Source organism: Hemiscyllium ocellatum, chromosome 9, assembly GCF_020745735.1.
Source record: "Hemiscyllium ocellatum isolate sHemOce1 chromosome 9, sHemOce1.pat.X.cur, whole genome shotgun sequence".
NCBI classification, from domain to species: domain Eukaryota; kingdom Metazoa; phylum Chordata; class Chondrichthyes; order Orectolobiformes; family Hemiscylliidae; genus Hemiscyllium; species Hemiscyllium ocellatum.
In genome coordinates this window covers 30,773,761-30,797,186 of record NC_083409.1, presented here as the reverse complement: position 1 = coordinate 30,797,186, position 23,426 = coordinate 30,773,761, and the positions used below count along the sequence as shown (strand labels likewise).

Genomic DNA, 23,426 nt, shown 5'->3' with positions numbered 1-23,426 from the left:
AGCAGAAAAATGGCAGATGGAGTTCAAACCAGTCAAAGGCGAGGTGATGCATTTTGGAATATCCAATTCAAGAGCAAACTATATAAGTAATGAAAAAGTCCTGTCGAAAATTGACGTACAGAGAGATCTGGGTGTTCAGGTCCATTGTTCCCTGAAGGTGGCAACGCAGGTCAGTAAAAATGGTCAAAAAGGCATACAGCATGCTTTCCTTCATTGGACGGGGTACTGAGTACAAGAGTTGGCCGGTCATGTTATAGCTGTATAGGACTTTGGCTTGGCCACCTTTGGAATACTGCGTATAGTTCCAGTCGCCACATTATCAAAAGGATGTGGATGCTTCGGAGAGGATGCAGAGGAGGTTCACCAGGATGTTGCCTGGTATGGAGGGCGCTAGTTATGAAGAGAGGTTGAATAGATTAGGAATATTTTCATTAGAAATACAGAGGTTGAGGGGGGTCCTGATTGAGGTCTACAAAATCATGAGAGGTACAGACAGGGTAGATAGCAATAAGCTTTTTCCCAGAGTGTGGAACTGAATTATTCGGGGTCACAATTTCAAAGTGAGAGGGGACAGGTTTAACATAGATATATGTGGAAATTTCCTCACGCAGAGGGTAGTGGGGGCCCGGAATGTATTGCTAGTGGAGGTGGTAGGGGCGGGAACGATAGCGTCATTTAAGATGAATCTAGACAGAAACATGAAGGGGCAGGGAGCAGAAGGATACAGACATTTAGAAAACAGGCGACAGATTTAGACAGAGGATCTGGATCGGCACAGGCTTGGAGGGCCGAAAGGCCTGTTCCTGTGCTGCAACTTTCTTTGTTGTCACACACACCATCCTGTGTGTAAAAACATTGCCCCTCATGTCTTCTTTAAATTTCTTTCCTCTCACCTTAAATATTTGCCCCCGAGTCTCGAAATCGCCATGCTTGGGGAAAAGACAGCTACCATTAATGTCCCCATTATTTAAGCATGTTAGCCCCAGACTAACAATCTGGTGAATCTGTGCTGCACTCCCTCCAAGTTCAATAGGTCTCCCTGTGCTGGGGTGTCCGCAGATGGATGCAGTTTTCCCACAAGTGGTCTAACCAGAGCTTTTCACCACCGGCACTCAAATATCCACGCCACCGGCATTCCCTTGGCAGATAAACTAGATGGAGAGCCTGCTTAGTCTTTCCTTCATCTTTGTGAGCCATCTGGCAGTAAGTAGTACACAGCGGGAGTTATGCTAAGCTGTTGTCTCACCTGTACCACCTTCCAAAACAGAAAGGCAGGAAGAGGAAATGGCTCTCCAAAGGGAATTTTGCTCCGGATCAGTCATTCTGATTGCTGAAGCTGTGTAACTCAAATTGCATTCCAGTTTCTCATCGTTACGTGATCCAGTTTCCTCCCTCTCTGTTTTGAAGTGAGGGATGTGAGCATTGACAAATGGAACACTTGCCTATCTCAGGCACTCACAGATCAGGGAGAGCACAGCCAGCTACAGTAGAAATTCCCTTGGCTATGCCCAGAACCGCATCTCCAACCTTGGGAAAACATTCTGGCCTCGCCAGTGATTGTTTTGCAGAACCTTCACTCACTGTAGTCTAAATAATTAAAGGTGAACTCATCGCCTTGAGGCCTTCTGACAGCTCAGTGTGAACTTGAGATGGCTAGAGACAGTTTGAATGATGCTTTAAAGGCTGTTTGGGGGTGAGGAAAGGCAGACTCAAAACCATCTACTCCACCTCCCACCCCAACCGCAATGTACAGGCACGTACTGGGTCAACTGGTTCCAGACATTTACACTTCCCACTAGCAAACCCTTGTGTCAGGCAGTGAGAACCCAGCACCAAATGAGAAATGTTTCATGCCAGAAGGAACTGGACCTAGACTGTATTGATTTCTTGCAGACGCTGAGCACCCAGGGGAGCCAATTAAGATTCCAACCGCAGTAACCTGGTTAGGAACCGGACCAGCGTCCCAAGCTGGATGGACGGTATTCATTCAAATTGAACTTGCAAGCCCTCAGCCAAAGCTAAGGCACTTCACGTTCGAGTAATGGAAACATTTCTGCCCTCTATCGGCATTTGAGAGGAAAGCTGAATCTAGTTTGTATCTAGCCAAGATGCAGCGATTCTGCTTATGACAACTCCACTTTTTCTGACTCTTAGCTGAAGGTGAGGAAAGTCGAGGGACACTTGTGTATGTCAATGCAGCAAGGGAGCGACTCAAGAGCAAGGGAGCGACTCAAGGTCAAGGCAGTCATGGGTAGACAGGCAAGCAGATGGGCATCTCCAGTGCAAGCGCGTCTCATCCAATGACCACCAAACTCTTCTATGATCTGATGGATCACAGTGACTGTCTGACAAGAGAAAGTGAGGATTACGGATGCTGGAGGTCAGAGTCAGAGAGTGGGGTGCTGGAAAAGCACAGCAGGTCAGGCAACATCCGAGGAGCAGGTGAGTCGACATTTCAGGCATAAGCCCTTCATTAAGTCTGACTGTCTGACATCCAGACTGCATTGGGGATAAACAGCATCCACCATAAACAGAATAGTCTCACATGGAGTGAAAGTTTTTCCAGTGCCAGGATGACAGACACCCCGAGAAGGATGTTGGTGGGGGAGGAGGAGGATGCAGTTGCACTGATTTATTTTGCGATAACAACTCAGAGAAGAGCACAAGGCAGAAGTCAGGGGTCAGGCATGTAGTTCTACAAGACTGATCAGACTGACACCCAAAAAGCCAAAAACAAAAACTGACTCTAAGAATCCAGACTCGGTTTTCGGAGGCCTATATTCTCAGCAGCTTGATTCGCAGATGTGAAAGACGGGCAATTTACTGCTCCCGGGAAAGGAAGTCCAATTCACCTTCACTATTTCCAGCACATTTTGGATGAAACACTACAATGCTGTATACAACCCAACCTCCACTCCCGGCACCTTCCCCTGCAACCGCAAGAAATGCATAACTTGCGCCCACACCTCCCCCCTCACTTCCCTCCAAGGCCCCAAGGGATCCTTCCATATCTGTCACAAATTCACCTGCACCTCCACACACATCATTTACTGCATCCGCTGCACCCGATGTGGCCTCCTCTATATTGAGGAGAAAGTGAGGTCTGCAGTTGCTGGAGTATCAGAGCTGAAAATGTGTTGCTGGAAAAGCACAGCATGTCAGGCAGCATCCAAGGAACAGGAAATTCAACGTTTCGGGCATAAGCCCTTCATCAGGATTCCTGCTGCGCTTTTCCAGCAACACATTTTCAGCTCCTCTATATTGAGGTCTACTTGTGGAACGTTTCAGAGAACACCTCTGGGCCACCTGCATCAACCAACCCAACCGCCCTGTGGCTGAACACTTTAACTCCTTCTCCCACTCCAACACAGACATGCAGGTCCTTGGCCTCCTCCACCACCAGAGCATGGCAACACGATGCCTGGAGGCCTCATCTTCCACCTAGGAACCCTCCAACCACAAGGGATGAATGCAAATTTCTCCAGCTTTCTCATTTCCCCTCCCCCAACCTTTTCTCAGTCCCAACCCTCAGACTCAGCACCGCCTTCTTGACCTGCAATCTTCTTCCCGACCTCTCTGCCTGCTTGGCACACCCTCCTCATTCCTGAAGAAGGGCTTATGCCCGAAACGTCGATTCTCCTGTTCCTTTGATGCTGCCTGACCTGCTGCGCTTTTCCAGCAACACATTTTTAAGTTCTGATCTCCAGCATCTGCAGTCCTCACTTTCTCCTCGGAGATGTGGAGTGTGTTACACATCAGTTTGAGATGTGTAGAGCAACATTTAGAGCAATACATGATGTAGATTTAAACTCCAAACTATGAGCCTCAAAAATCTCATGCATGATAAACTTAGTCAAGTGTCTACTCCAACAGGATAAGATGCAGATACATATCACAGGCCACTCAAAAGCAAGTTCAGACTAACAGTACCGAAACATGACTATATACCAGCCAGTATGTGAATATAAATCTGCATAATAACAGGACTATAATGCACACTGGTCTGTAACAGTATTGTGATATACACCAGTCCTGTCTCAGTATTGGAATACATGTCAGTCTCGTCTCAGTGCTGGCATAAGTACCAGTCCTGTCTCAGTGCTGGAATACACACAAGTCTGTGTCAGTTTTGGAATATTCACCATTACTCTATCATTATGGAATACATGCAGCCCTGTCTCAGTACTGGAATGTACAGCGGTAACATATTGGCTGTGAATTTCTCAGCCCCCATGAACTTATCTCCATAATGCCATCATCTCCCAGCAAATCACATCTCTCACTGTCAACTCCCAACCATAGTTCACGTTCACTCTGTGATCCCTGGAATTCACCTCAATACCTCAGGCTCCCTGAGAACTCTCCCATTTTACTCTGTCAGACGCATTGTAAGAGACCTTTACATATTGACAAACTAGTTGTCCTATTATGTGTTTTCCACACCACAGAGTTCTTATCCGTGAGCTGCAGCTTGACGTCCTTCTACATTTAGTCTTGCAGATTAGGCTCAAGAGGTTTCCAAAAAAAAAGTACATGAATATTCCTTGCCAGCAACCATGATATCATCGAGCAGAGAATCTCGCCAAGGACCATTCTAATGCTGCTGCACTGTCAGAGTAACTGACAGTAGCATCATTGATCAAGCTGACTGTCTCAAGTGCTGCCATCATAAACAAAGCCTATCCAAAACAACCCTGCACCTCACAGGGCCCCTTCCCTAGTAACCATGAATTGATGGTACCTCACAGATTGGATTAGCTGATGCTGTAGCAAACAATAGTGGAACACTCGGTTTTCAAAATTAGCACGAAAGCCGTTACAGCATCGGGTTCATGAGCTGGGGAGCTTGCAAGTTAAGTCAGACCAAGCATTAAAGGAAACATTCTCAAAAAGAAAACCCTATTCTCTTTCCAGATTGCAGTGCGCTCAGTTTAAACAGTACAATTCCATCAGTCTGTCCGGCAGGACACCGCAGTCTCAGGGGACAGCCATCTGTTTACCAAGATCCTGATGTGAGAACGTGGATTCTATGCTGGGTAGTAAACCAGCCTGTTGCTTGCAACTTCAGAGGTTTTAATGTAGAGGCACATTCTCAGCTACCCTCTGGCAATCCAAACCAGCAGTGCAAGTGAACACCTAGTGTATGGGTGGAGAGGGTAGCCTTGGAGATTAGATTACATACAGTATGGAAACAGGCCCTTCAGCCCAACAAGTCCACATCGACCCTCCGAAGTACACCCACCCAGACCCATTCCCCTACACTTACCCCTTCACCTTACATTATGGGCAAATTATCATGGCCAATTCACCTAACCTACAAATTTTTGGACTGTGAGAGGAAACCGGAGCACCCGGAGGAAACTCACTCAGACATGGGGAGAATGTGCAAACTCCACACGGTCGCCTGAGACAGGAATTGAATCTGGGTCTCTGGCGCTGTAAGGCAGCAATGCTAATCACAGTGCCTCCATGCCGCCCAGACCTCAGCCTACCAGAGTACATGCATCCACATCACCTAAGCCAGTACACCAGTCATCAACTGGACTGCAGAGGGGGGAAGGGATGTGAAGCACCTTCAGTGGGCAGGACAGGGTGCTGTCAAGTTGTGGTCAGTAGGATGCTCCTGCCCATCTAGTACACATTTTGATGAGCCTCACAGCATTTGTTCTATGCCCACCCAACATGCAAACCCACTCCACACACAAGTCCAGCTCACACCTAAACCCACCCCTAATGCAAACCCACCACACACCTAAACCCACCCCACACGCAAACCCACCACACACCTAAACCCACCCCAAATGCAAACGCACCCCACATCCAAACCCATCCCATACGCAAACCCACCCTACACACAAACCCACCCCACGCAAATCCACCCAACATGCAAACCCACTCCACACCCAAATCCAGCTCACACCTAAACCCACCTCACACCCAAACCCACCCCACACGCAAACCCACCCTACACGCAAACACCCCCCACACACAAACCCACCCCACAGCTAAACCCACCCCACAGCTAAACCCACCCCACACGCAAATCCACCTCACACGCAAACCCACCCCAAACGCAAACCCACCCCACACCCAAACCCACCCTACACACAAACCCACTCCATACGCAAACCCACCTAACACACAAACCCATCCCACACTCAAACCCACCCCACACCCAAACCCACCCCACACCCAAAACAATGCCACACCCAAACCCACCCCACACCCAAAACAATGCCACATGCAAATCCACCTCACACCCAAAACAATGCCACACGCAAACCCACCTCACACCCAAACCCATCCCAATACACAAACCCACCCCACATGCAAACCCATCCCAAACCCACCCCACACCCAAACCCACCCACACGCAAACCCACCCCACTCCCAAACACACCCCACATGCAAACCACCTCACACCCAAACCCACCCTCACTCAAATCTACCCTACTCCCAAACCCACCTCACATCCAAACCCACCCCACACCCAAACCCACCCCACACCCAAATCCACCCCACACCCAAACCAACCCACATGCAATCCCACCCCACACGCAAACCTACCCCACACGCAAACCCACCCCACATACAAACCCACCCCACACGCAAACCAACCCCACACCAAAACCCAACCCACACCCAAACCCCCGCACACGCAAATCCAGCTCACACTCAAATCCAGCTCACACCCAAACCCACCCCACATGCAAACCTACACCACACCCAAACCCACCTCACATGCAAACCCACCTCACATCCAAACACACCCCACACCCAAACCCACCCCCCACAAGCAAACCCACCCCACACGCAAATCCAGCTCACAGCCAAACCCACCCCATACCCAAACCCACTCGACTGCAAACCTACCCAACACCCAAACCCACTCCACACTCAAACCCACCCCACAGTCAGTCGCAGCCCACAATCAGACTCAGCTCACATTCAATACCAGCTCACTCAAACCCACACCACACTAAAACCCAACCTACACTCAAATCTACCCTGCACGCAAACCCACCTACACTCAGGATCCATCCCACACTCAAACCCAGCTCACACTCAAACCTAACCCACACACAAACCCCCTCCACACTCAGACCCAGCTCACACGCAAACCCACACCACACTAAAGCCCAACCTACATTCAAACCCAGCCCACACTCAAATCCACCCCAAACTCACACTCACCCTATACTTCGACCCTCATTTGTCAAGCTTCTGAAGATTTGAGCATTGGCTACCCTGCTTGAATGTCAAATATCCTTTGGTACTTTCTCAAAGCAAAACAGCAATCCAATCTTTAAGCCTTAATTCAACATTACTCAATGAGTTTGTGAGTTATCATCACACTGATGGCGACGGAATGTTGCTGTGGACAGATTAGCTTCGGCCTTTTGTACGTCACAATAGATACCTTTCAAAAACAAATCTACTGGTATCAGCTGGTACGTGAGCCCTTAAAGCTTCAAACAATCCCTTTATGGTATTGCTGATTTATAAGCCAGAATGAACAGTAATTAATTGGGTGTGTAGCAATATGGAGCATCCGGAGGTGGTGAAAAGCACTGTATTATACAAAACTGTCTTTCAGCCTTACATTTGTAGTGCTCTAACCAGCCCAGTAGGGGGAGGGGGTAGTCATCATCAATGGGATATGGTGGGCTGGGGGTAAGAGTGGGCAACTGAGAGCTGGAATCTCCCATGCTGCACTCTAGATGACTGTAGCAGCCCACACCCCTACAGGGAGTATGCTCCTAGCTGGACGAGTGATGTGCTATTTGACAGAGCTCTGTTCTCATCAGCTTTGTAGATTTTCACTTGTTAAATACACCTGAGAGGGTAGTAAAGTCTTCTGGATTTATCCGAGTGGGATCCAGACAACAGGATCAGGGCTGCATGGTGGCTCAGTGGTTAGTACACTGCCTCACAGCACCAGGAATCCGGGTTTGATTCTAATCTCGGGCAACTGTCTGTGTGGGGTTTACTCATTCTCCTCGTGTCTGCGTGGGTTTCCTCCAGGTGCTCCGGTGTCCTCCCACAATCCAAAGATATGCAGGTTAAGGTGAATTGGCCATGCTAAATTGTCCATAGTGTTCAGGGATGTGTGGGTTAGCTGCAATAGTCAGGGGTAAATATAGAGTAATAGGGAAATGGATCTGGGTGGTTTACTCTTCAGAGCGTTGATATGGACTTATTGGGTAGAAGAGCCTGTTCCCATTCTGTAGGGATTCTATAATTGTATGAACAGATGTATAGATTTCTCAACAGTTTGGCTTTGAGGCAACTGAGTGTAAGTGCTGGATGTTAGCACCATCAAATATATTGTTGACTAGAAACAGGTTTACACTGAGAAATATGGTACGGTGGTATTTGATGATACCTCACAACTGAAGAAAAAGCCTACATAGAGTCCCGATAGTGTGGAAGCATTCCATTCAGATCATCGAGTCCAAGATAAAACCTGGGTTAACTCCTTACAGTACTGACAACACCAACCCTCTGAATAGCATCCCACTCAGACACACCCTCCCTCCTCCATCCCTGTAACCCTGCATTTCCCACGGTTAAACCATCTAACTTGCACACGATGGACAATTTAGCATGGCCAATCCACTTAAACTGCACATCATTGGGCTGTGGGAGGGAAACTGGAGCAGCCGGTGGTAACCCATGCAGACAATGGGGAGAATGTGCAAACACCACACAAGGCACTCACCCGAGGTTGGAATCGAACCCCGGTGCCTAGCGCTGTGAAACAGCACCCTGCTGCCTATTTACGTGTGACTACAAAATTCTTTATCCATCAACAACTTAATGTCAGTATTTGGCAACACGATTTCTTAAAAGGATGACCACTTAGTGCATTTTAGCTCAGCGAAGAAAAATCTTAGTCTCCTTTTACAGCACCTTCCTCAATGACTGCTGGCATTTTCCTGTACTGGCCTACTTAGAAGTCCATTGCTTGCGCTGTTTACCCCATGTGAAATGTTCTCCTGTAGCAGACCTCAATTCGAGTATCAATGTGACAAACTATTGTCATTCTCAGAATAAAGGTTGCATACCATATAACCACACAGAGTTTCTGTTTGAAAATGCTAGCTGTGATTCTGCAAGATTTGTTACGGTTTTGGGGTTCATTAGAGTAACTCTGTGTAGTTCTTGTTTACTAAGCAGGGGATGCACCATTCACTGTGTGAGATCGCTGTTTATCCAGAGGCGTAAGGGTTACTCACAATGTACCTGTCCCCAGTTGCTGCTTATTCAGTTGTGCAAGGGGCTAACCCAGATTTTGCTGGGTGCAGCTCAGCTGTGTAATATCAGGATAGGGGCTAATAAACATTCTTGTAAAATTAAACCTCTGATGCTTCACATATTTCAACACAAACACGGTATGCCATTTCAAGGAACGATGGTGTTTAATGCTAAGATTCCGTGCAGCGATGCAAGCCCTTAATGGTGGGACCGAATTCACTGGAGAGCTCGGAGCAGAAACCACTGCTCAGCTCGCTATTAGTGGGAATACTTTTGAAAAGGCAGACATCAGCTACAAACTGGGGCTGTGAAAGAGGGGAAGTGTTCACCTTGTTACTTACTTGTGAACACTGTCAAAACCATAATCAAACTTAAGGTCTGTAAAAATATTCTCTTTCTCTGGTCATCATTTTAGTCAAGGCTGGGCTCATCTTTGGAACTTGCCCCACCTCCGTCCAATCATTGGAGACCATCCGCGGCCGTACTGATCAAGCACTCCAGCCTGGGTATAAAAAACACATGCAGACACGTGGAACTTCTGTTCTGCTTCACGGTGCATGGAGAGACAGGCTGTCAGGGTTATTATATGGAACTGAGGAATGGTGGAGTACAGCCAGGAAAAGAAGAGCTGCCTTTCCCCACTGACCCCTTGGAGGCTGCTCCTACATCATATAGCAGCTGCCTGCTCCCAGCCACACCCCTCTGCCCGGGAAATGACTAAGTAACTGGTGAAACAGCATGGCGAGTGCTGATTTGGATGAACATAGAACAGTACAGCACAGGAATGGGCCCTTTGGCCCATGATGTTGTGCCGAACATGACGCCAAATTAATCTAGACTCTTCAGCCGGCCCATGGTCCATATTCCTCCATTCCTTGCATATGCATGTGCTTATCTATAAGTCCCTTAAATGCCAATTGGATCTGCCTCTACCACCAACCCTGGCAACACATTCCACACTCCTACCAGTATCTGTGTTAAAAAAAAGTGCCCCTCACATCTCCTTTGAACTTTCTGCCCCTCACCTTAAATGCATGCCCCCTAAAATTAGACATTTCAACCCTGGGGAAAAGAAAATCCTGACCGTCAACCCTGTCTATGCATCTCATAATCTTACTTACTTGTATCAAGTCTCTCCTCAGCCTCTACTACATCTGAGAAAACAGGCCGTGTTTATCTAGCCTTTCCTTACAGCTCATACCCTCTAATGCAGATAGCATCCTGGATGGGTGCAGGATGATGGCTAAAGTTGGCTTCGGGACTCCCCAGGTCAAAGTCAGCTGAGGCGATACCTAACCAGTCCCACCCGGAGACTTCTCCATTTGCACATACAAGTGATCAGCACTGAGTCTGGCTGCTATCCAGGTTTGGAACCCAGACTTACAGGAGTTGGGGGGGGGGGGGGAAGGGGGCACACCAGTACCTCGTGGGACCACAAATACCTAGAGGGCAAGAAGGAAGGGATTCCTCAAAAGAAAAACCAGCACCCAGTTACACTGAAGGTTTCAACCCACCCCCTTTCCCCTGTGAACTAGCCATGCTAAGTTGCTCATAGCGTCCAGGGATGTGTAGGCCTGGTGGATTAACCATGGGAAATGCAGGGATAGAATAGGATAGGGAGGGGTTGATCTGGATGGGATGCTCTTCAGAGGGCCAGTGTGGTCCCCCTGGGCCGAAAGGCCTGCAGGGATTCTGTGAACACTAGCCAAGTCTGAAATGGTAAAGAGAAAGCTAGCAACTGTGAAAACAAGAAACTGTCTGGGAAGCCATAGGTGGGAAAACCAGTCAGCAAGGAACTGGAATGCTGTTGTTCCTGGGATGGGGACATGAAGGGATCTCAACCGTGAGGTGAGCATTAATTTCATATTGTGTAGCTGAGATGAAAATGGCAAGGGTTGCGCCGACGCATCATAAAGCAGGTGACAAAGCAGCTTCAATTGACTATTCCTGAGGTATATTGCTGCTTTCAATCCACATTGCTGGATTGTTGGCGGATCTTAGCACCGTCTCTGGTAACTGTGCGTCAGCCAACCCTGCTCTGTGACTCGATTAAAATGCGCTGGAAGTGGTATTCCCAGATACGTTGCACTGCCAACACCAAGTGATTTCTGCGCCCCTCATGCAACTACCAGCCTCTAGGGTTTCCCAAATGCCAACGTGCTGGAGTAACTTAGCAGGTCTGACCGCATGTGTTGGGAGATGAACACGGGTGAGGTTGTGGAGTCCAATACCAGTCTGCTATATGATGATTTTAACTTCACTTCCCCAGCGTTTCCTTTTACCCCATCCCACCCACAACACTATACCTTGGCAGCAGACCAACCTTGCTGCTCCATGCCACAGGGTCTGAGCTCTGTGCAAACTCTCCCTTGTTTCCTGCCTCTGAGCAGCTGACAAAATGGCACCAGTGAGGAACTTCAATGGCAGTGAACGCCCAGCGTTTTTGGTGGGAGAGGAGGGGTTGAGAAATAATTCTGTTGCAGACTTCAGCAATTTTGTTTTTCATTCACAGGATGTGGGCATCACTGGCCAGGCCAACATTCATTGCCCAGTGGGCAGCTGAGAGTCAACCACATTGCTGTGGATCTGGAGTCAATTGTAGTCCAGACCGGGTGAAGATGGTAGTTTCCTTCCCTAAAGGACATCAGTGAGCCAAGTTGGATCACATGAACTGAGTTCAAAATAAGCAATCTCGCCAATGAATCAAAACAGCGTTCAATGAAGACAAACATTGAAGAGGATGAAAAGAGATTTCCTGACCATGGTGGGGTGAGGAGTGGGAAGACTGAAAAACTGTCTGGTTTGCTAGCAATTGGCTCAAACCAATCTCCAAGGTGGCCATGTTTGACCTCTAGTGTGTACCGAGTTGAACTGACCTCAACCACAGTGATGGCACGACACATACAACTAATTACATTACTGAAGAGAGGCGGACTCAAAAACTTTGAACTTTGACTGTGGTTCCTGCTCAGAGAATAGTTGTTGTGTGGTGAGCTGCCAGCCCATGGTAGAATTGGGCGAGGCTATCTTCCCTCACTACTACTCAAACCAATCGACATGCAAACAGTGGTCAACGGGACAAAGCAGCAGGGTGTGGTCGCAAAACGTTGAGACAACGGCTTCAGGAAGACTGGGTGGGTGCAGCAAACAAAAAAGTTGGGAGAGCAGAATGCTGGATGGCACCATTGCCACTTAAAGAGCGCCAGTGACCAGGTGGTAAATCGCTTCCATTCTGCCTCCTCAGGCCATCGCCATACAGGAACCTCCATGGCTCAGCCCTGTTCCAGCTATCGAGACATCATACCAAAGAATAACACACTGGCAGACAGTCCAGCAAAGACAACACCAAGCAACGATGGGTAGGCACTGCTAAGCTCAGGACTTAATCATCTATAGATTACGGGAAGTGGCTATCAAGGAACGCAAGGGGAATCCACAGTTTTGGGGTCAGTTCAGGATTGTGCGAGTGATACCACTTTTAGGCTGCAGCTCCCCTTTCAGGCAAGATCAGTGTCAAGTGCTCAGCCCCAGGGTCCCCTGAGTACCCACCGATGAGGGGATGGAGGTGGGATCTATTTACTGACACTCTCCCGTCGGATTAACAATGTGGCCCTTCTGAAACCGCAAGTCCCCAAGTGAGGAACTCAGGGCACACAAAGGAAATTAGCAGTAAAAATATATTTTGACAAGCGGGGCCAACAAAACATTTCATCACCTGCACAAACACAGTTTTCTCAAACCTCCTTCCAATCCTCAGCATAGTTAATTGCTTCTGTATTTGGAGAGCAGTCAAGCAGGGATCTGCACAAGGACGTTTAAATCCCCAGTTTATTGCTCATATGTTTTGGTTGTAGCGCAGTTGTACTTGGCAAGAGATAAAGTGTTTAGAATTTTGAAAACTATTAAAGGCTTGTTTGCATGACCTCTCCTCCAAAGTAAATCACTTACCACTGTGAAAAGGCTCCATCCTGGTCTGAATGGATCAGGTATGTCCCTGCATGTATATGTTGGAGAAGGCTGTGTGTGTCTCACTGGCAGAGCCCTGTACTGTAACTGAGCAAGTGGCCAATCTGAGTTTTCCAGTGTCTGCACATTTTTAGATCAATGGTGAGCCTGCATTTTAGATGTGAATGATGTATTTAAATTGGTTTGCCCTTTAATTATACTCCTCTGCTACCTCCTCTATGCCCAAGATGCACTGTTTACCAGTTCACTGAGAAAATCCCCTTTTATGCATTCCTTTATTCAAATATCTGGATTCTGCTTCACCTTTCAGTCCCTAGGTTTGCTCAGGTATGGAGGAAGAATCTGAATTTGACTCGGCTCCCAGTAAAGTTCAATAATTTCTAAAGATATTCTAAAAAGTTATGAGTGCTTGTGCATGCATGTCTCTGGAATAAGCATGACTCATTTCCAAAATGAAAATCACTGCCTTTGAGTCACGCCCGAGTGTATTGTCAACGTGTGTCGTGTGTGCAAACAGTCATACACATAACTGACTCACCCTCAAGTTCAGTGCAATAGCAGTGACTGCCTCAGCAGCAGAGAGTGTAATGTCACGGGCCACGTGCACAATAGCCATAAGTTTGAGGGGTGCATGTCAGCAAGACAAACAGTGGTAACTTTTAAACACCTTTACCTGTGGTAGTAGGTACAATGAATGTGCAGACCTCTAACTGGGTCAGGAATATAGGGTGTCTAACAGACTAAATGTCAGGGGGAAATGGGCCAAAGAATTGTAATGCTTTGGAGACATATGACCTTTTTTTTGAAAGCCTGCTACCAAATCACCCATTTGACAAATTGAATCATTAATTAATTAGGGACAGTGCAACAGTAAGAAAAATGAAAGGTAGAGAACAAGGGAGGGACTAGAGTTGTAGAGATGTACAGCACAGAAACAGACCCTTCGATGGAACGCATCCATGCCATCCAGATATATCCTAAACTGATCTAATCCCATTTGCCAGCATTTGGCGCAAATCCCTCTAAACCCTTCCTATTCATATACCCATCCAGGTGCCTTCTAAATGCTGTAATTGTACCAGCCTCTACCACCTCCTCTGGCAGCTCATTCCAGACACACACCACCCTCTGCCTGAAAAAGTTGACCCTTAGATCCCTTTTATATCTTTCCCCTCTCACCTTAAACGTGTGCCCTCTAGTTTTGGACGTCCTTACCTTGGGGACCAAATCAAAGTGGAATCAGGAGACATGTGATATTTTATTTTGATATGACATACGTGATATTCCCAACAGGGATGAATCATTCTCCACTTCATTATAATTGTTCCTATAATCATCAACACATTTCATCACCAGTAACAGCTCTCTTCAGAGTCGGTTGACTGGCATTAATGAGGGTGCCTACAATTACTTATCACATCGTTGCAAAGTCTTGTACTACTTTAATTGAGCTCACTTCATGCCATTAAGAAACTCCCCACTTTCTTTAGTGACCTTACTTTGACATTGTAAACCAAATTTGTGTATCTCCGTTGGCGGAGGTTATTTCTTGCCTGGCAGTGACTTGGAAAATAACCTTTCTTTGGACACTCAGAACTGTCCTATATTAATGTTGATCATTTGTGATGACTCAGTGACAGAAGAAGACAGCAATGGCCACATGTGTCTACCGGGCAATGTGGAAAATTGTCCAGATGTATCCTGTGCATAAAAGTAGGACAAATCCACCCCAGCCAATTACCACCCCATCAGTCTACTCTCGATTATCACTGTGCTATCGGGTGCTGCAACACAAACACAGAAAGAGATAGAGAGAGGGAGAGACAAACAAAGAGGTGGCTGATGATAAACAAAGGGAGAGACATAATAGCTAGGTGAGAGTGCTAATGATAAGTGTAAATGTTTGAAATTGAGTTGTTGAACTGGCAGCCCATACTCAACAGGACTTAGGGGTGGAATGGAACTTGCTCACCAATATCCTGCTCTGTTACGCCCACTCTGGATTCTGCCTGGACCACTCAGCTCCTGACCTCATTACAGCCTTGGTTCAAACAAGGGCAAAAAGATGAATTCCAGAGGGGAGGTGAGAGTGACAGAGTGTGATGTGACGGAACTCTCACAAAAACTAAAGGCCACAAGAATCCGGGGGAAACTCTCTGCTGCTCAGAATTGCACAAAGGAAGATGGTGGTGGTTGTTGGGGGTCAGTCATCCAGAACATTCCTCAGGGTGGTGTCCTCAGTCCAACCATCTTCAGCCACGTCATCAATGACCTTCCCCCCATCATAACGTCAGAAGTGGGGATGTTCGTCAATGATTGCACAACGTTCAGCACCATTCGTGACTACTCAGATACTGAAGTGGTCTGCATTCAAATGCAGCAAGACTGGGACAATATCCAGGCTCGGGCTGACATCTGTGCTGTACAAGTGGCAGGAAACGACCAACTCTATTAAAGATGGAATCTAACCATTGTCCATTCAATGGCATTATCATCACTGAAACTTCCACTACCAACATCCTAAGGATTAACATTGACTAGAAGCTGAAATAGACTAGCCACATAAATGCTGTGATTACAAGAGCAGGTTACAATCTAGGAACACTGTGGCACATAACTCACCTCCTGACTCCCCAAAGCCTGTCCACCGCCTACAAGCCAGAGGTGTGATGGAATGTTTCCCATTTGCCTGGATGGAGGCAGCTCCAATAACACTCAAGAAGCTTGACAGTATCCCCAACACCACAACAGTTGTGTCTGAGGGATTTCTGAAATGGAGAGCAGTAATGAAACGCAAGGTTCTTCCTTCTGATAACTGCAAACTGAGCACCCTCTGATCACTACAGATCCCATCGGAGATGACACCAGGTCAGCTTGACTTAAAGTCCCAACATGGTCTCTTTCGCTCCAACACTCAATGTCTAGGCTAACACATGAAGGACTAGAGGATGACCAGCCTCTGTGAAAACCAGCGCTGCTCCAAGGCATCGTTTTCCACGTGGAACAGCAAAAAACAACTTGGATTTATATATTGCCTTTAATTCGGAAAAGCCTCAAAGGCACTTCAGCAGAAACATCATCAGATTAAAAAGTGGTTGACAGCAGGATAACCAGAAAGATATTAATGTAGATGGCCATACAGAAAGAGAATTCAAGATAGTGAGAATGAGAGATTTAGGGAGGGAATAAAAGAGCTCAAGATGTAGGGAGCTCAGGGCACAGCCACAAATGGAGTGACCAAAGGGAAGTAAACTGGGCATCCCAAGAGACCAGAATCAAAAGAAGCCATGGTTGTATAGATGTGGAAAGTTATATAAGTAGGAAGCAGTGAGGCGATAAGTGAATTTAAAGGTCACTTTGAAAGAACAGAAATTGTACATTTACTCAAGTGGTGGCATTTTAATATCCCTGTCAGATTGCCATACTGTGGAGACAAACCTATCTTCAGCCCCTTTGAACGGTAGATGTGGGAGATGGTGGTGTTGTGGTAACATCACTGTTAATCCCAAGGTTAATACTCACAAATCCCATTGTGGCAGCTCATGGAATTTCAATTAATTCCTAAAAGTCTGGAATTTAAAGCTAATCTCAGAAGCGGTGACCATATCCTTCAGGAGAGCCCTGGTCTGACCTGGCCAGTGTGTGGCTCCAGATCTACAGCAAATTGATTGGTTCTTAACTGCTCTCTGAAGGGGCTGAGGCAGTCTGTCCAACCATGCGCAATTAGGCATAGGCAACAAATGCTGGTTTTGCCAGAAGTTCCTGTATCTCATGAAAGAATAAGGAGAAAAGATGTGAATCTGTAGCCCACATAAACCTTGTATCATGGAAGTAGACTCTTAGGCTCTGGAATTCCATGTTGATGTTGATTCTCCAAGCAGGCAAGACCTTCCCTAGTCCAACATTGAAGGAGTTTCTGCCTTTGGCTCCTTCACTCTGTTGAATTACTGTTCCTTAGTGTTAGTGTCAGCATATCTCAGCTACACAGCAAAGAGGGAGTTTCCTTCAATGGTTTTGCCCAACCCATCCATTCTTCTAAAGCAACCAAGCATAGGATGGCTCCTCTGGTGGCCCAATTTGTAAATGCATCCCTGGTCCAATACTAAGGATGTCCGCAGATTCCCATTCAATTCAGGAGCTGGAGGAGGAGGGAAGAGAACTGAATTATTAAACAGAAGGGACTGTTTCCATGCTGTCTGATTCTACGACTCTGTAGATGATGAGAATTTGGTGTAGAGTGAGAGCTGGGTGAGGGTGTACTGTACAAAGAGGAAATGCAGAACAAGAAAAGACCCAGTTGTACAATCTGACTACTGTTCCTTTCCTGGACAGATTCCAGCACAAGTGCAACATATCTGGAATTCATCACATCAACAAATTTAGCCATAAATTCCTCTTGGTTTTCACCAGGCCCCCCCGCCAAGAGAAAGAATCAAAGTGGCCACTTTAAAACACTTCCACCACTGACGTTCCACCAGTCTCCTGAAATGATCAAGGAAGGTGGGGAGAGTCCCAAGGAATGTCAACATTTACATATCTTTGGGAGACCTTAGCTAGATGGAACACATCCCCACAGTGATCCAGGACAGGATAGGGAGGAAGTGAGTTGGGGGCTTGGACAACATTTTCAGGAGCTTTGATGAACCAGACGACCTGGGCTTTCCACTTCCCGCAGCTTCTAGACCTGATTAAGTACGACAACAGCGAAACAAACTTGTCCCCAAACATCAAAGTCAATGCAAAACGCTGCAGATGTTCAAAAGCAGCGACACAAACTGGCGGAAATGCCCAACTAGTCAGCCTGACATGAGGGAAGAGATTAACAGAGCTAAAGTTACCAATCACTAACCTTGAAGGTCAATGGTGAAAGGTTACCAATCTGAAACATTATCTCTTTTACTCTCACTACTGATGATGCCTGACCTACACAGCACTTCCCGCAGTCATTAGCCCAACCACTGGTGAACATGATGCTGATTAAACTTTGGGGACAAAAGCTAACAGTGTGATGATTGGGATAAAAGGACTTGATACTACACTGTTAACTAGGGAAACCAGTGTAGGTTCAGCCTAGGGGCAAACACTGGTCTCAGTTTCAGTCCAATCTTAAAATCTGTGCTTACTCCAACCAACAAACAAACTGTCCCTGAGCCAGGTAGCTGGGGAAAGTTGGCAGGGAAATCAGTTCAGTGAGCCTGTCCTCAAATTTATGATGTGCGATCAGGTGGTCGCACCTCTCACCCCTGTGTCCACAGATTCAGTTCCCCGCTCGAGAGAGAGGGACACAAAATCTGCGAGAGTATTCCTACACTACAGGATCAGGGCTGTCATCTTCCTGGGGAGGTGTAAGACCTGCTGACCCTCCCAGATGGTTGTAAAAGGACTCATGTATACAGCAGGGTGGTTCACCCTGCTAGACTGACCAATAGTTATCCCTCAACTGACATCGTTTAAACAAATGACTTGACCATTATCACTTTGCTATTTGTGGGGCATTGTTGGTAATTGTGAGGTTTACTGCATTACAAGGTCTTTTCTTTCGTTTAGCCCAATTTGAAACAATTCTGGAACACTGGTAAAATGTTTACTGCTTCCTGTTTCTTTAATGGCTCAGACTAAAAAGGGGCCTTAACAAACAAAAGCTCCTGCTCATTTGTCTGAGCTGACCACACACTTTGCTCTGTCTGACTTGTTCACTGCCGGAGGGCTTCGGGTACAAGGACGTGAGCAGCGTTTCTGAGGAAGAATGCGGTCCCTCTGCTTGATCACTTAATCAGCACCATGGCCAGCTCCAGTGACATTAATGAAAAGCCAGTAAATAAAATCAGCTGGCTCCCGGCCTTCAGAACTCTGCAAAATGCCAAGAATGCTCCAATTATTTTTGGCAGGCGCAGTGATCTAGATAATAAGGATTTCAACAGAGCAGTCATGTCACTGTGTCGCAATGTCGAAGATGCTTCTGTTTGGAAAAGACTTGGAACCGAAGCCCCATCGTCCCTTTGCTTTAAAGATCCCATGTTTCTATCTGGAAGATGAGTGAAGGAGATGCTCCCTGATGACCAACATCTACTTCTCAATCAATATTTCCGAATGTGGGAACTTGCTATGCACAAATGGCTACTGCGTTTCACGTAGAAACACAAATGGTTCTGCTCCAGGATTCTACTTTGAGCAGTTAGATACTGTTTGGTAACAACTCACCCGTTTTCTCCTGCACTCTAAATCTGGTTAAATAAACACCTTGCCTTTGAAATATCTCTGCATTTCATTTATGTTTATTTGCATAGCTGGTTGTATCATTATAACATCAAGCAAGTGTATAGTTTAAAAAAGGCCAACATTTATGATTGACTCTCACGACTCTCAATTGGACAATTACTCAAAAAGTATAAAGCAACATCTGTATCGAGTGGCTATCTTACTTGGCATATCTCAGACATATCTGAATGCAACAGTGAGTTACTATGACAAGTTGTAACCAAATAAATGTCATATATCAAAATGCAAAGAATATAATAATCAATGTATCACTTATTGTTAGTTAACAGTGGAATGCAGGTCATGAAAGCAGGGGATGCTCTTGACCACATTTATATACCATCAAAGCCTAATGTAGGTCAGTAGAACCTACGTTCGGGATGGCACGGTGGCTCAGTGGTCAGCACTGCTGCCTCACAGCACCAGGGTCCCAGGTTCAATTCCAGCTTTGGGTGACTTTGTGGAGTTTGCACATTCTCCCCTCTGCATGGATTTCCTCCAGGTGCTCCAGTTTCCTCCCATAATCCAAAGAAGTGCAGGTCAGGTGAATTGGCCGTGCTAAATTGCCCGTAGTGTTAGGTGCATTAGCCAGAGGGAAATGCGGCTGGGTGGGTTACTCTTCAGAGGGTCAGGGTGGACTGGTTGGGCCGAAGGGACTGTTTCCACACTGTAAGGAATCTAATCTAAAGAACAGCTGTCTGAAAGATGGGAAGTCCAAATAATGCAACACTCTATACGGGAACAAAAACAGAAATTGCTAGCAAATGTCGGCAGGTTTGGCAGCATCCAAGGAGAGAAAGCAGAGTCAATGTTTTCAGATCCAGCTACCCTTCTTCAGAATTTTAGGGTCACTAAACCCAAAACATTAACTCTGATTTCTCTCCACTGATGCTGTCAGATCTGCTGGGCTTTTCCAGCAATATCTGTTTTCAAATTTCAGACATCTGCAGGGCTTTCATTTTTGTTTGACACAATTAGTGAACCACTGAGGTCTGAACTGGCAACAGGTCTCACGGCCACACGTTTCAACGTCAAGCAAAGTTAAAATGGCAATGTGATTGTGCCCATCTCAAGAACGGAGTTTGCTCTGTCCTGTGTCACAAGGATGGGACTGAACATGCCTCAAATCATTCATCTTCAGAAGGATTTCATAGAGCCTGAGTCACAGGGCACATCCACTTCACAACTGGCCAATTCACATTTCTCAACAACCGCTGATAATAAGAGGTGCCATTTGTTTCAAAACCCTCAATTCCTCAAAATTAATTCAAATCCACCTTGCCCAATGGCTGGGAGAGGAGGGGGATGGTGCTGCAGGGAGGGTGGGTCATTACAAATTACCCAGGTGCCCTGGAATGGAGGCCAGGAGTGGACCCGTCCCAATTCCAAGTCCCTCAACTGCACAAATCTGTCTTCCCAAAGTCAGCTGACCCCGTACCACAAAGCCCGCTCAGTGCCTTGACTACATCAGGAAAAGGTGTGAAAATTCCCCACCCGGAATAGGAGGAATGGAATCGAGAAGCCGGACAAGGCCTGGAACGATAGGTTTGCATTGGCCTTTCCACATGGAGACAGCATCAAGGGATATCCCCACTATCCTCATTCTCTGCTTGGCTATGGACACTCAACAATACAGTCCCCAATAGCTGATCCCAGCAGTAATCCAGCCTCAGTGGGAGGGGGAAAGAGAGGTCAGGTGAAACGCCTCCAATCTTTCCCATCAGATTACAGGGAAGGTCAGTGAAATGGAAAACAAGTCCCAGCAATTAAGATACCTACAAAAACAAAACATCATGACGGCTAAATGTAAAGGTGATATCATAAGCGCATGCAACTTAACAATTCAATGTTAACATTTCTCGAGTGTTGGAGGTTTCACTCAAGGATGTGTGGCGGATATGATTCCTTGCATTAACCATATTGAATGTTTTAGTTGGTTTGTAAGAATCGCTGTTGATAAAGTGATAACACAAGGTGTTGCCCATTGTAAAGTAGTTGGAATAGTGTTAGTTGTAACACAGGAGGCAGCAGCATTGCCTCAGAGTGAGCATGTTCTGGGTTCAGGCTCCACTCCAATACACAGGCACCAATACCAGGCGTCACGCTGCCGTGCAAACCTGTGCAAAAGCGCACAGAAACTGCAATGGGACAAGGGGGGAGATAATCAGTTTCCCATGTGTGGATCAGAGATTCCTTTCAGACTGGATCCTGGTGCAATTCACCTGCGCTTCTCCAAAGTGGTGCTGCAGGGCAACAGCCTGAGGGGGCAGACAGGGCACAGTCTGGACACGGTCTTCAAGATAGCCCAGGGACGGTCCAGAACTCAGGCAGACGCAGTGACCTACTAGATTAACTGTGGCAGTCAGCCATATAGTCGAGGAAGAGAGAGCAAGGGAAAGAATGTGTGGAAGAGAGAGAGAAATAAAGAAAGAAAAAGAGAGAAGGAAGGAAGGAAAGAAAGAGAAGAAAGAAAGAAAGAGAGAGGGAAGGAAGGAAGGCAAGAGAGAGAGAGGAAGAAAGAGAGAGAAAAGACGAGCGAAAGAAAGAAAATGTGAGAGAGAAAGACAAAGAGAGATAAGGAGAGAATAAGAAATAGAGAGAGAGAGAGAGAGAAAATGAGAAAGAGTGAAAATGACAGACAGCAAGAGAAAGAAAATGATAGAAAGTGAGAGAGAGGAAAGTGAGAGAATGAGTGAGAATGTGAGAAGAAGAGAGGGGAAGACAATAAGAGAGAGAGAGAGAAAGACAGACAGAGAGAGCAAGAGAGAGAGCACGCCATCTGGGGGGGAGAAGGGCGTGTTGCACTGTCTGGGGACACACATGGCACTATTCAGACACAGTCAATGTTTCTGTAATGTTAACATCCTGACTCCACAATTAGAATACTTTGATCATTCTAAACTCTTCATTTCCTGCTCTTAACTAAAGTCGTGAGCATGCGTTTTAATGCTAATAAAAACAACACTTTGGAAACTAAAAAATAGATCCTTGGTTAATTATCATTTCTGATTAAACTAAAACATAAAACAAACGCAGTGTAGGCAAGTTCCATTGAGAAGACTTCCCAGACTGTTAACCACACTGAGGCTTTGTCCTGTTCAACACTGTCAGCCATGAACACTTCACATCTTTACAGGTTGGAAGGACAGAGCTGTCTTGCTCTACAGTTTATGACATTGAGGAGTTTCAGGACTGCCCGAGATTACTATAATTAGAATCCCTACAGTGTGGGAACGGGCATTTGGCCCAAATGACCCTCTAAGCAGTAACCCACCCAGACCCATTTGTCTGCACATATCACTCTACATTTCCCCTAACTAATGCACCTAGCCTACACATCCCTGAACACTATAGGCAATTTAACATGGCCAATTCACCTAATTTGCACATCTGTGGATTGCCCGCATAGACACGGGGGGAATGTGCAAACTCCACACAGACAGTCACCTGAGGCTGGCATTGAACCCAGGTCCCTGGCATTCTGAGGCAGCAGTGCTAACCACTGAGCCACCGTGCATGCTATCCTTTTAGGAAGCTGTGTTCAAATCAGCATTGGCCAATCGAAGGGAACTCTCCTCTTCTCTGGTGCTAGAAAAGAGCATCTTATCAAGATGGAAGACGAAAAGAACAGATGGTGTGAGAAATTAAAGTTTCACACTGGCATGTCTCTAAAAAAGCTGATAAGGCAGCCAACATAATCGAAAACCCTTCCCACCCCAGTTATAACCTCTTCTGTCAGGCAGAAGACAACAAAAGCTTAAACATGCGTACCAGCAGATTCAAGGACAGCTTCTTCCCCGCTGTTCTTAGACTTCTGAATGGACCTCTCACATTTTAAATCTAACGTTGATCTTGCTTTTTGTCCAATTTCTGTGCAGCCGTACATTTGTACGCTTCGCTCTGCTCGATCGCCTTATGTTATGTATATTTTTGTATGTGATGAC

The 23,426-nt window shown here is 46.5% G+C and overlaps 1 protein-coding gene across 1 annotated transcript in view; it reads right to left on the bottom strand.

The window, feature by feature from the left end:
• Positions 1-23,426, bottom strand: part of LOC132818488 (pappalysin-2-like) — a 487,615-nt gene that overhangs the window by 330,787 nt on the left and 133,402 nt on the right. The gene's annotated exons all lie outside the window — the stretch shown is intronic.